The sequence below is a fragment of the Eschscholzia californica genome, unplaced genomic scaffold (assembly GCF_041429995.1).
Source record: "Eschscholzia californica isolate CP2 unplaced genomic scaffold, dmEscCali1.0.p SCAF_1, whole genome shotgun sequence".
NCBI lineage: Eukaryota > Viridiplantae > Streptophyta > Magnoliopsida > Ranunculales > Papaveraceae > Eschscholzia > Eschscholzia californica.
This window is the reverse complement of record NW_028238198.1, coordinates 42,325,392-42,340,464: the sequence shown is the minus strand read 5'-3', so window position 1 is coordinate 42,340,464 and position 15,073 is coordinate 42,325,392. Positions and strand designations below refer to the sequence as shown.

Here is a 15,073-nt window from a genome sequence, read left to right as displayed (position 1 = left end):
TTGTTATTACTGTATATTAGTCAAGGTTTTAGGTTATAATTTTCTTATCTTAACTGACTTTCAGCTTTGAAATTACTTGTTTTGGGAGGTTCTCATATACTTCTCAAGCAAGGGCATCAGATCTTCGTGAAGCTAATGATCTGATCGTGATCGAACTATTCTATTTTCGAGGATCAAGATTTTCATAAGCAAGTTCTCTTCAAGCTCCAAAGCCCTAGGTTTTTCTTGCAACATCTTTGAAGAGAGGAAAGAAGTAAAAAAAAAAATAAAAAAAAGAAAAGAAGAAGAGGCGCAAGTGGGGCATTTTGGGCACATTCGAAGGGCGCCTACATATGGAGGCCCAAAGAGAAATTTTGGAGTGCGCTTATAAACATTACCTTTTTAATGTTATGCATGGCTAGTTAATTCGGACTTCCATATACATTTCCATTCATTCAACAAAAGAAATATACATTTCCATTGACAATTGAAAGTCCACTGACTTTATGGATTCTTTTGGACATTTTAATGATATTTTTATTGACATTGTCTATAAATTTTCATGAACTTTATTGACAATCTCATTGATAATTTTTCATTGAGATTTTATGAATTTTCTTGTCAATAAAAGTGTAATATATTTATTCGTCACAAAATAAATTAATAACTAATATAATATAATTATATATACAAATATATTATTATAACATTAATAATATATTATTAATAACAATATAATAATACATATTACTTCTGCAGATAATTTTTCATTGAGAAGAAACATGAAAAGTCTCTCAATATTGGAGATCGTATTTTGTCTCAAGATTTTTTTCATGTGTTTTATGAGTCTAATTTAGAGATGAGAATCGGGCCGAGTCGGGTGGTTGCGATCCAGCCTTTGGAGTTATAGACTTTTATGTACATTAAGATTATCTGATGGACCCATGCAGGTAGTTCATCAAAAATTAGTCTAAAACCTGTCTAGCCCGCATACATTTCGAGTTTGGGGCGTTTCGAGTCTTAGGTAAAACTCAAAACGCATAACGTGGTGTGCCCTTATGTCACCCAAATTGGGCTCTTCGAGGTCCAATAAGGCACATGAATTGCGGGAGCCAGGAGTTTATAAAGAAACCAATGTCCAATTAACTGATCACGTAAAAGCGATCGTGTTACCTTTTCACCTTGAGACACTTAAGACTGTGCGCTCCGCGTCCAAGACATCTCGCGAGTCCCGCGATCCTGGGGAGGACGGCGCATTAGTGTCGTCTCTCGCAGGACTCTTAGAGGTCTAGTAAGGCACATGAATTGCGAGAGCCAGGAGTTTATATAAAAACCAATGTCCAATTCACTGATCACGTAAAAGAGACCGTGTTACCTTTTCACCTTAAGACACTTAAGACTGTGAACGTGTTTGTTTGTAGGCTTGTTTGACTAATTTTTCAACAAAATGACATATTTTAAGTTTTTAACCCAAAAATTGTTTCAATTTTAAAAAAAGGTTTTTCACATTAAGACTTGGTTTTAAGTTAAGGAGAAGAAATCTCTACCTCCATTTTGACCTAGAGCATTTTTCTTCTAGTTAATTGCATATGAATGTGTAGTATAGTTATCTAATCACCAATAAGATATCTTAGGGTTAATATTAACGGTCGGGGTCGGGTAGGATGCAAGGTACCACTTCAAAACTTGAACCTTACCCATTGGTTTCTTATGGTGCGGTGGTCTTTAGATTTCGAGAGCATGTAGGGTGTAACAGACTCCTCTGATGTCCATGATGTTCCGATTTTCAAAAATTGAACAGAGATAAACAAAAAACTGTAATCAATTTCAAATTTACAGAAAATAGAATGACCAAAAAGAAATGTAGTAACAAAACCAAAAAAGCAATAACATGAATAACATTATATATTTCAATTCCAAACCAAAGTAATTCATTTCTCATTGAAATTTTACGAACTTTTACATATAAATAATAAACAAAGGAGAAAAGATTTAGATAGATCGTCGTGCATGTAAGCCCACAAAGGTATAACCTGTGCTCGGCGGGTACAAATATTTTTATAATGTCAATTGTTAGATATAAGTTTGAGAGGCGTAATCTTAACCATTAAAGATAAGTTTGGGCGATGTAATCTCAACTTTTAGAGATAAGTTTGGGAAATGTAATCTCAACCCTTGGAAATAAGATTGAGAGGTATAATCTTAGTCATTGAAGAGGAATGTGTACTCTTAAAAGATACATTCCTCTCTTATTTTATAGACGAGGGTATAACTCATGCCTAATAGACACAAACACTTCTATAATCTCAACCTTTGAAAATAAATTTAGAAGGTGTAATCTTAACCATTAAAGATACGTTTGAGAATTATAATTTCAACTCTTGGAGATAAGTTTGGGAGATGTAATCTCAACTCTTGGAGATAAATGTGGGTGTAGTTTTAGCCATTGAAAAAGGTGGTATATCATCAATTTTTTTAAGTCTGTCAATGAATATCTGAATATTCGACTTCCGATCTGTATCCTATTCGAATTTAAAAAAAAAAATCTGAAATTTCAATACAGATTCAGATATTCCTTATCAGATATTTGCTTATCAGATACGGATACACGAATATCTGATCCGATAAATATCCGTATCCGATAAGTAATATAAAAAAATAATATAAATATAAATAATATTAATAATAATATATGAAATGTATGGTTAAGATTTATTATTTAGATCTAATGGTTAGAAACTTAAAATATAAATCTTATTTTTGTTTCAGATATCGGATAATATCCGACATCCGTTATTATTGTCGGATTCAGATATTGATATATCATATCCGTTGGATAATTATCAGATATCGGATACGGATATGCCTCTATCTGATCCGATAGGCTACCGTTTACACGCAGGAGGTATATTGTGAAAAGGATAACTAATTCCTCTCTTATATATGTATGACACGTCATCCATTTGGTGGGTGCACAAATCAAGTTGCACGCCCTGCTTGGGTTTGGCGTTTGCTCAAACTAAGGGAACCTCATCCCTTGTTACCAATATCACCCTACCTAGACAAACATCTTGTAGGCACCACCACATGTTTTGTATATTACAACACCCTTGACCAAATGACTATAAACAAATACTTTATGGAAATTTGGGTGGATTGACCTTTGACTGGGTGGACTTTGTTAATATGACCCTCATTTTCAAGTATTGGTCAAATAACCCTATTTTGGCCATAAACTTCCATATTTGCCCTCGTTATAAAAGGATGTCTAGATAATCTAGACAACCGAAAATAACAAGGATATCAGAGTAAAACTCTCTCTAGTAGAACGAAAACTAGCTATCTCATCTTCGTCAACTTCTTATTCTCGCGCAGTTTCTTTGGATCGATCACTCTCTCTCACGCACACTAATATCTCTGATGCAGGTATCCCTATCTCTCTCTGGATGTTTTTTTTTTGGTTCAACTATAGGGTTTTAATGGAGGCTCATAATTATGGTTTTAATGGAGTCTAACTAGGGTTCTTACTGTTTTGAGAGAAGATCTCATTTCATGAAAATCCATGATTTTATTAGTAGTATATGAGTGGCATTATTTAAGTTTTATCTTCAAACTACTTCAATTAAGGTTTTAATGGAGTCTAACTAGGGTTCTTATCCACATAATAAATATAGCACATATCCTGTTTGTCGAAATGCCATAGTGAAGATAACAGCTAGTGGTAAATATGTTAGTATATTTTATCATTTCAAAGTGTTGTTATTAGGCCTTATCTTAATTAGTAGTAGTACCAAACAAAAAATTTTGATAATTTTGATTGTTGAATTAGTTAGAAGATAAAACTGTAAACATTGGTTAGAAGATTCATATTCTTGTTTGTTACTACAAGTCGTTGAGGTTATTTAATGTGGAAACCTCCAAATTATGCAGAAAACGCTTGAACTTGGTGATCTCTTCTCGCTACCATTTTCCCTGGTCATTTATACTAGATCAACTATGAATAAACAATCTATCAGTAACATATGGAATTGAATGTTTATATATATATATATATGTTTACAATAGAAGCCCAAGCATATGGAATTGTTGATCTTTATAGGTTGGAATGTGACTTTACCTCCTGTACTTATGTAGAAGTTCACTTGTTATAATTTATTTGCTTTACTTGTTTGTGTTTCTCTAATATGTAATATGTGTTTCTCTATTTCTTTTTCTTTTCGATTTATTTTGCGCCAATACGTTCACCCTTTGATTACAGAATCGGAGCCTACCTGAGTGTCGAAACATATGTCAATTGAATTAGACTACTTTGATTTATCGCTTTAGTACACTAAAGTTCCCTTAAGAATAAATCATTGATGTAAAAACAATCCATGTTGTTAGAAGTTATTTATCTTTGACCCTATGAAGTTTTGTTAACAATAAGTTTCATACTAAGTGTCATTTTCATTATAGAATTTTACGTTTTTACCAATCTATTGTTTCTTAAAACAGGTACAAACATTTGACCTAAGAACATCATAAGTCATGTTCACCATGTGTTTGTTAATAATCCTCAATGAATCAAATTATTGTTCATGTTTGTTGAAGTTTGGTCTTACTTCATTTTTATTATTACATCTTATGTATTACTTGATTGTCATTTTACATGTTGAATTCATATTATGTGTTTTCAATTTACATGTTAAATTCATGTCATATTTGTATATATTTTAGAAGGTGGTAGTAATTTTAGTACGTACACATAATGAACTTATCTTTGTTTTGTAGGGTATTCGTAATGGAATCCGTGAGCATTTGGTTATTTCATGGTGGTAGATTAGAAAATGTGTATAACGAAATAAAATATATTGGTGGTAAACAAGCCGGAATAGTTCTATCAGGCGGGACTACACTTAGAGAACTTCGTGAAGTTGTTGAAATAGTATGTGAAGATAGCATGACAAGTTTGCCAAAATTGAGTTTTATGGTTCCGGAGACGATTCAGAGTCCTTCACCTATAGAAATTTAGGTTGAGCGTGACTTCACATTTTTCTGGACACTTGTCAAAGGTAATTTCCCTAAGTGTATTCCATTGTATGTTACTATGGAAGGTGGTTCACTCTAAAAACGTAGAAAAAGAATACCTAATACCAGAGGAAGTTCCTTAAAGAGAACAAGTGTGCTCGATAGATTTGAACATTCCATTCGCTAACTATCTGACCACGTCACCAAATAGAACAGTTACAGAAGAACCTATGATCAGAAAAAGTGTTGAGGTAGGTGGAGAAGAAGAACCCGAAGATTTTAGACATGACCATTATTCTCTTGATGAAGAAGATTATGGTAGATTTGAGTTCTTCGGGTGTAAAGGAAGAACTCGCAGAAGAGTTAAAACCAGACATTTGTTCTAGAGAACAAGAAGACTATTTGTTTGATTTGAGTTGTTTTGAGATTTGGGAATACTCTGATGAAGTTAATTTTGATGTAGGGGGTGGATCATCTGATGATGTTGAAGTACTTAGTGAAAATCCATTAGGTAGAAGTGGTTGCGAGCAGGAAAAAGTTAAAGGTAAAGAGCCTTTAGAAGACTTAGGTACGGAAGATGTTGATGTGCCTATAATTGTTCCTCCTTCACATGATCTACCACCACTTCCGAGTAGTTTTGAATCTATGTGTAACATCTATGAAGATGAAGACGAAGGGTCAGGTTCAGGAAAGAAAGACTTGGGTGTGAAAGTGTATGAGGTATTTAAATGCAAGAGTGCATTAAAAGATAAGATGAGTTTATGGGCTGTCAGTGAAAAATTCAAGTTTCGAGTAAGGAAATCAACAAAGTTTATGGTCAATAGCTTGTGCAGTTGAAGGTTTCAAATGGAGTTTACGAGCAATTAAAATCGGCGAATCTAATTTCTTTAGGGTGTCTAAGTTTGACGACACTCATACTTGCAGCAAGATTGGCAACCTCCACCGTGTGCATAGACAAGCTACTTCTAGAGTTATTGGAGAGTTAATAAGGCACAAGTTTGTAGGAGTGAAACGAAAACACAAACCAAAAGACATAATTCAGGACATACAAAACGATATTGGCATCACTATTAGTTACGATGTTGCTTGGAGGTCAAAAGAACGTGCGATTGATTTGGTAAGGCGGTCTCCTGATGAAGCGTATGCTGTATTGAGCAACTACTCAAATGAGTTGTGTCGGAGTAATCTAGGTACCATATGCCACATTGAAAAAGGTAACTCAAATCACTTCAAATTTTATTTTATGGCACTTGGTTGTTGCATACGTGGGTTTAATGAATGCTTTCTACCAGTTATTGTGATTGATGGGACCTTTTTGAAAGCTAAGTATCTTGGTACTCTATTTGTTGCTGCTGGTCTTGATGGCAACAATAACATATACCCAATTGCATTCGGCATTGGTGATTCGGAAAATGATGAGTCTTGGCCTTGGTTTCTATCTCATATACGTCGAGTTATTGACGATGTTAACAACTTAGTCATTGTTTCAGATCGACATAAGTTTATTTTGAAAGGAGGTCGAACTGTATTTCCTGATGCAATGCACGATACATGCGTTTACCACCTTAGTAATAATTTGAAGGAAAAGTTTAAAAAGGATAATTTCCTTTCGTTATTTTTTAGAGCAAGCAAGAGTTACAAACTTTCAGAGTTTGAACGGTTATTCCTTGAGTTAGATCTTGCTTTTCCAAACGTTGGTCGTTATTTGCGTGATGTTGGAGTTGAGAGATGGGCTCGTGCTTATGGGAGTAAGAGGCGGTATGATATCATGACATCAAACATAGCTGAAAGTTTTAATGGTTTGATGCGTGAAGCAAGGGAACTTCCTATCACACATGTCGTTGAATATATTAGAGCAACCATACAACAATGGTTTTATGAACGTCGGCAACAATCTAGTACGAGGGAAACAATTCTCACCCAATGGGCAGCAGACAAGATAACTACACGGATGGAACATGCATCTCCATATTTCGTTATACCAATCAGTTCAACCGAGCTCCAGGTAAACTATGATCGTATAAGTGAAACAGTTGACATACTAAATAAAACTTGCAGTTGTCGGGTGTTTGATCTAGAGCAACTGCCATGTATACATGCTATCGCGGTTATTAAACGTGAGGACTTACACGTTTACAGTTATTGCAACAAATATTACTATCTTGAAACAGTGCACAAAGCTTATGCCGAATCTGTGTACCCCGTCACATCTCATTCGGGTTGGTCATGTCCAGACCTTCGTGATGATTCATTTATTAGATCCCCAACTACCAGACGTCGAGGAGGTAGACCAAAGATAGCAAGAAGAGAATCACGTAGGGAGTCTCTACCAAGACAAAGGAAGGCATGCAGTCGATGTCATTAATTGGGACATAATCGGAAGACTTGTCGTTCGAATGAAGCAGTTCCATCTTTTTGTCAGACCCTTCCTATTTGATGCAAGTGTAAAAACAAAATATCTTTGCTTATTAAGTTTTTTACTACCTTAGTTGTGTATTTGTAGGTGTATAACACGAGTTATTTGAACTTAAATATGCAGGTTGAACACTTAAAGGAACTTTGATCAAATATTTTGTAGTGATTGTAGTACAATTTTGATGTATGTCATGATTTCTCGATACATGATGAATGAATTTGTATTTTTGATTTGAAATTATTGTATACTTCGACTAGTTAAAATTTGTATATAGAAAGACTCCACGAGAAAACGTGAGTCACACTCTGAGTCTAGACTCTTGCAGTCTGAGTCTAGACTCCTGCAGTCGTCTTATCATCATTGTTATCGTCTAAGTTACTTACAACTATTGAAGAACATAAATTTACGTCTTGGAATACCCACATACATATCAGTATTCAAAAGTGCAACAAGTAAAAACCACATACACACAACGAGAATTCAGAGATTATTTTTCTTCACCGACACAACAATCTTTGTCACAGTAGTTGTGATCTCTAAATATTTTTTCTCAGCAATTTGGACTAAATTTTCAAACATATTCTCGAGCTGGGAAATTTCCTCGTCCTTCAGTTTCCCGTTAATTGAGATATTTTCATTAGTCTCAATTGTTCGTGATGTCTCGCCCTCATCCCACTTAAAATATTTGCTATGTGACGAGCAATTGAAAAAAAATACCTACCATGATTTTCATTGTTTTTGTTGACCCTTAACCATTGCATTACACCCTCTCCACACCTCGGACACATTTTTCTTGTAGGGCATTCAACCAATTTATGCCCCGCATCTCGACAACTGAAGCAAATGCCGTCGTTAAATCCTCTCATGACTAAGTAGAAGAAGATGATAAAGAAGTAGAATAAGAAGATTGATAGACTAGTAGTAATAACAACTTTGTAATGGATGCTATCACCCATTATTATAGTAAATTGGAAAATCAGATTTATGATTCTCCAAGTTGCCATGTGAGTAAATAGTTGTTTGATTGACGTGTAAATAGTTGATTGATTGAAAGACTTGAGTTGTCTTGTTACTTTAAGATTAAGTTTATGACTCAGTCTAGACTCGTTCAGATGCAGTCTAGACTGAGTCATATTTTTGGTTATTTTCAAAATGAACATCAATTTTATTCCTGACAATCGAATATCTGAATCTTAGCTTTAGCTACACAATATTCTTTTTATCCATTTACCGAAAAGTTGATTGATTGAAAGGTTTGAGTTGTGTCGTTATTTCAAGATTAAGTGTATGCCACAGTCTAGACTCGTTCAGATGCAGTCTATACTGAGTCATATTTTTGATTATTTTCAAAATGAACATCAATTCTATTCCTGACAATCGAATATCTGAATCTTAGCTTTAGCTTTAGCTACACAATATTCTTTTTATCCATTTACCAAAAAGTTGATTGATTGAAAAGTTTCAGTTGTGTTGTTATTTCAAGATTAAGTGTATGCCTCAGTCTAGACTCGTTCAGATGAAGTCTAGACTAAGTCATATTTTTTGTTATTTTCAAAATGAACATCAATTTTATTCCTGACAATCGAATATCTGAATCTTAGCTTTAGCTACACAATATTCATTTTATCCATTTACCAAAAAGTTGATTGATTGAAAGGTTTGGGTTGTGTTGTTATTTCAATATTAAGTGTATGCCTCAATCTAGAGTCGTTTAAAATGAACATCAATTTTATTCCTGACAATCGAACATCAGAATCTTAGCTTTAGCTACACAATATTCTTTTTATCCATTTACCGAAAAGTTGATTGATTGAAAGGTTTGAGTTGTGTTGTTATTTCAAGATTAAGTGTATGCCTCAGTCTAGACTCGTTCAGATGCAGTCTAGACTGAGTCATATTTTTGGTTATTTTCAAAATGAACATCAATTTTATTCCTGACAATCGAATATCTGAATCTTAGCTTTAGCTACACAAATATTTTTATCCATTTACCAAAAAGTTGATTGATTGAAAGGTTTGAGTTGTGTTGTTATTTCAAAATTAAGTGTATGCCTCAGTCTAGAGTCGTTCAAAATGAACATCAATTTTATTCCTGACAATCGAATATCTGAATCTTAGCTTTAGCCACACAATATTCTTTTAATCCATTTACCAAAAAGTTGATTAATTGAAATGTTAGAGTTCTGTTGTTATTTCAAGATTAAGTTTATGCCTCAGTCTAAAGTCGTTTAAAATGAACATCAATTTTATTCTTGACAATCGAATATCTGAATCTTAGCTTTAGCTACACAATATTCTTTTTATCCATTTACCAAAAAGTTGATTGATTAAAATGTTTGAGTTGTGTTGTTATTTCAAGATTAAGTGTATGCCTCAGTCTAGAGTCGTTTAAAATGAACATCCATTTTATTCCTGACAATCGAATATCTAAATCTTAGCTTTAGCAACACAATATTCTTTTTATCTATTTACCGAAAAGTTGATTGATTGAAAGGTTTGAGTTGTGTTGTTATTTCAAGATTAAGTGTATGCCTCAGTCTAGAGTCGTTCAAAATGAACATCAATTTTATTCCTGACAATCGAATATCTGAATCTTAGCTTTCGCAACACAATATTCTTTTTATCCATTTACCGAAAAGTTGATTGATTGAAAGGTTTGAGTTGTATTGTTATTTCAAGATTAAGTGTATGCCTCAGTCAAGACTCGTTCAAAATGAACATCAAATTTATTCCAGACAATCGAATATCTGAATCTTAGCTTTAGATACAAAATATTCTTTTTATCCATTTACCAAAAAGTTGATTGATTGAAAGGTTTGAGTTGTGTTGTTATTTCAAGATAAAGTGTATGCCTCAGTCTAAAGTCATTTAAAATGAACATCAATTTTATTCCTAACAATCGAATATCTGAATCTTAGCTTTAGCTACACAATATTCTTTTTATCCATTTACAGAAAAGTTGATTGATTGAAAAGTTTGAGTTGTGTTGTTATTTAAAGATTAAGTGTATGCCTCAGTCTATAGTCGTTCAAAATGAACATCAATTTTATTCCTGACAATCGAATATCTTAATCTTAGCTTTAGCTACACAATACTCTTCTTATCCATTTACCAAAAAGTTGATTGATTGAAATGTTTGAGTTGTGTTGTTATTTAGAGATTAAGTGTATGCCTCAGTCTATAGTCGTACAAAATGAACATCAATTTTATTCCTAACAATCGAATATCTGAATCTTAGCTTTAGCTACACAATATTCTTTTTATCCATTTACCGAAATGTTGATTGATTGAAAGGTTTGAGTTGTGTTGTTATTTCAGGATTAAGTGTATGCCTCAGTCTAGAGTCGTTCAAAATGAAAATCAATTTTATTCCTGGCAATCGAATATCTTAATCTTAGCTTTAGCTACACAATATTCTTTTTATCCATTTACCAAAAAGTTGATTGATTGAAATGTTTGAGTTGTGTTGTTATTTCAAGATTAAGTGTATGCCTCAGTCTAGACTCGTTCAAAATGAACATCAATTTTATTCCTGACAATCGAATATCTGAATCTTAGCTTTAGCTACACAATATTCTTTTTATCCATTTACCAAAAAGTTGATTGGTTGAACGGTTTGAGTTGTGTTGTTATTTCAAGATTAAGTGTATGCCTCAGTCTAGAGTCGTTTAAAATGAACATCAATTTTATTCCTAACAATCGAATATCTGAAACTTAGCTTTAGATACACAATATTCTTTTTATCCATTTACGAAAAAGTTGATTGATTGAAAGGTTTGAGTTGTGTTGTTATTTCAAGATTAAGTGTATGCCTCAGTCTAAAGTCGTTTAAAATGCACATCAATTTTATTCCTAACAATCGAATATCTGAATCTTAGCTTTTGCTACACAATATTCTTTTTATCCATTTACAGAAAAGTTGATTGATTGAAAAGTTTGAGTTGTGTTGTTATTTAAAGATTAACTGTATGCTTCAGTCTAGACTCGTTCAGATGCAGTCTAGACTGAGTCATATTTTTGATTATTTTCAAAATGAATATCAATTTTATTCCTAACAATCGAATATCTGAATCTTAGCTTTAGATACACAATATTCTTTTTATTCATTTACCAAAAAGTTTATTGATTGAAAGGTTTGAGTTGTGTTGTTATTTCAAGATTAAGTGTATGCCTCAGTCTAGAGTCGTTTAAAATGAACATTAATTTTATTCCTAACAATCGAATATCTGAAACTTAGCTTTAGATACACAATATTCTTTTTATCCATTTACCATAAAGTTGATTGATTGAAAGGTTTGAGTTGTGTTGTTATTTCAAGATTAAGTGTATGCCTCAGTCTAAAGTCGTTTAAAATGAACATCAATTTTATTCCTAACAATAGAATATCTGAATCTTAGCTTTTGCTACACAATATTCTTTTTATCCATTTACAGAAAAGTTGATTGATTGAAAAGTTTGAGTTGTGTTGTTATTTAAAGATTAAGTGTATGCCTCAGTCTAGAGTCGTTCAAAATGAACATCAATTTTATTCCTTACAATCGAATATCTTAATCTTAGCTTTAGCTACACAATATTCTTTTTATCCATTTACCGAAAAGTTGATTGATTGAAAGGTTTGAGTTGTGTTGTTATTTCAAGATTAAGTGTATGCCTCAGTCTAAAGTCGTTTAAAATGAACATCAATTTTATTCCTGACAATCGAATATCTGAATCTTAGCTTTTGCTACACAATATTCTTTTTATCCATTTACAGAAAAGTTGATTGATTGAAAAGTTTGAGTTGTGTTGTTATTTAAAGATTAAGTGTATGCCTCAGTCTAGAGTCGTTCAAAATGAACATCAATTTTCATCGAATCATGTGATGAAGAGATTCGACACATACCCTGAACCACATTTTTATAAAAAAAAGTCGATTACTTGTTGACCCCTTTTCAGATTTACAAGTTCTACAGCATCCTTTTTGAATAAAAAAAACGAAATTCGATGGAATCATGAAAGCCAGAAGGATTCTTCGGATCTAGTCATACCATTACATTATATTGACAATTCCAAAAAACTGTTCATACTATGAGCATAGTAGGCGATCGGGCGGGTATGCCCCCATCGTCTAGTGGTTCAGGACATCTCTCTTTCAAGGAGGCAGCGGGGATTCGACTTCCCCTGGGGGTAGGGTATTACGAAAGGAGGTTGATCGTGGATTATCCATAAGTCTAAAATGGATTCTTCCTGGGTCGATGCCCGAGTGGTTAATGGGGACGGACTGTAAATTCGTTGGCAATATGTCTACGCTGGTTCAAATCCAGCTCGGCCCAATAATTTCATTCGCCGATCCATCATGAGATGATATAACAAATTTGGCCTCCAGAAACGCCCGATGCGGGGGAATAAAGAAAAGAATTTCTGTTATATCCTTATTTATTTTATTTGTTCCCACATATTCTAATCTTTCTAATAATCTAGTCTGTAAATAGAAGGAAGGGGTTAAAGTAAAGAAAAAAAAATATTTTTTCATTGACCATTGAAAGATTTATTATCAATCGATTTGATATGGCACTAGAATTACTAGTAATACGTGTCGTTCTCACTTCACTAAAGTCCGTATCCATGTGAATAGCAATATAGCGTTCCTGTCTCTGTTACAGCACGGCGATTCTAAATAGAAATATGGTTTGAATGAAATCATAAGAATCCTGTACACCTTATTTACCTGGGATTGTAGTTCAATTGGTCAGAGCACCGCCCTGTCAAGGCGGAAGCTGCGGGTTCGAGCCCCGTCAGTCCCGACCTAGGATCCGATGAATCCATCAATTCATCTCTCTATTTTCTGTGAAGAGGGTGACAAGGAGTAGGATCTAATTCCCGGCGTGGGTCTTTATTTTCTTTTTTTTTCGTGTCTCATCGAACAAATACAGGAATTTCAATTACTTCAACAAGTACCGATTCGTGGGGAGAGACATAGGTAGATTGGTACAATTGTTGGTAGGAACATATTCAATTCAGGATTACAAGAGATACCATACTGGTCTGACTTTTTCGATTGCTTTTGATCCATGGAATGGAATAGAATACACATCCGTTTCGCGGGAGCACATATACAAATTGGATTCCTTTATTGTACGATACAAAATTAACTTAACCTTAACATAGTTAGCCCGAAAGAAGATTTTTCGGCTTATATTAAAACTACTGCCTTTTCTTCTAGCTCCTATTTTGTGTAACCTCAATTCCTAATTGGAAACAGTCTATCTATCTTATTCAAGTTGCACACTGAATTTTGGATATGATATATGTCCCAGTCCCAATCCAAGGAACGCGGCTATTATAATATAAAATAGAAATAATTATAATAAAAGAGAGGTCAAACAAAGATCTACCCCTCTTAGTAATTAGTAAGGGAATGCATAATCTTTTTTTCTTCCTATTTTATTTGAGGGGGTCCTACCGAAGAAAGAGCAAACTCCAAAATAATGAATTTATCGAAATATTAGATCTTTTATACCGGGATCCATCTTTATGACACCTCTTTGTCTTCCACGAAAATTAGATCATAAAAAAACTTAGTTAGTTTAGAACTGCACTTCTTCTTTTTTCCATTTTACTTCTACTGTTTGGGTTTGTGACTAATAGAAGTGGAAGACGGGTCAGATGATACCTCATCAGATGATTGTATACGGAAGACTGTAGATTATATCTGAATCTTATCCTTAGCTACACAATATTCTTTTTATCCATTTACAGAAAAGTTGATTGATTGAAAAGTTTGAGTTGTGTTGTTATTTAAAGATTAAGTGTATGCCTCAGTCTAGAGTCGTTCAAAATGAACATCAATTTTATTCCTAACAATCGAATATCTGAATCTTATCTTTAGCTACACAATATTCTTTTTATCCATTTACAGAAAAGTTGATTGATTGAAAAGTTTGAGTTGTGTTGTTATTTAAAGATTAAGTGTATGCCTCAGTCTAGAGTCGTTCAAAATGAACATCAAATTTATTCCTAACAATCGAATATCTTAATCTTAGCTTTAGCTACACAATATTCTTTTTATCCATTTACCAAAAAGTTGATAGATTGAAATGTTTGAGTTGTGTTGTTATTTCAAGATTAAATGTATGCCTCAGTCTAGAGTCGTTCAAAATGAACATCAATTTTATTCCTAATAATCGAATATCTGAATCTTAGCTTTAGCTACACAATATTCTTTTTATCCATTTACCGAAAAGTTGATTGATTGAAAGGTTTGAGTTGTGTTGTTATTTCAGGATTAAGTGTATGCCTCAGTCTAGACTCGTTTAGATGCAGTCTAGACTGATCATATTTTTGATTATTTTCAAAATGAACATCAAGTTTATTCCTAACAATCGAATATCTGAATCTTAGCTTTAGATACAAAATATTCTTTTTATCCATTTACCAAAAAGTTGATTGATTGAAAGGTTTGAGTTGTGTTGTTATTTCAAGATTAAGTGTATGCCTCAGTCTAAAGTCATTTAAAATGAACATCAATTTTATTCCTAACAATCGAATATCTGAATCTTAGCTTTAGCTACACAATATTTTTATTATCCATTTACCAAAAAGTTGATTGATTGAAAGGTTTGAGTTGTGTTGTTATTTAAAGATTAAGTGTATGCCTCAGTCTAGAGTCGTTCAAAATGAACATCAATTTTA

The 15,073-nt window shown here is 33.2% G+C and overlaps 2 non-coding genes across 2 annotated transcripts; both read left to right on the top strand.

Moving 5' to 3' along the window:
* Positions 1 to 12,630: 12,630 nt before the first annotated feature.
* TRNAY-GUA (transfer RNA tyrosine (anticodon GUA)) lies at positions 12,631 to 12,714 on the top strand. The gene has a single exon. It is a non-coding gene; the product is annotated as a tRNA-Tyr (tRNA).
* Positions 12,715 to 13,111: 397 nt separating this feature from the next.
* TRNAD-GUC (transfer RNA aspartic acid (anticodon GUC)) lies at positions 13,112 to 13,185 on the top strand. The gene has a single exon. It is a non-coding gene; the product is annotated as a tRNA-Asp (tRNA).
* Positions 13,186 to 15,073: the final 1,888 nt, after the last annotated feature.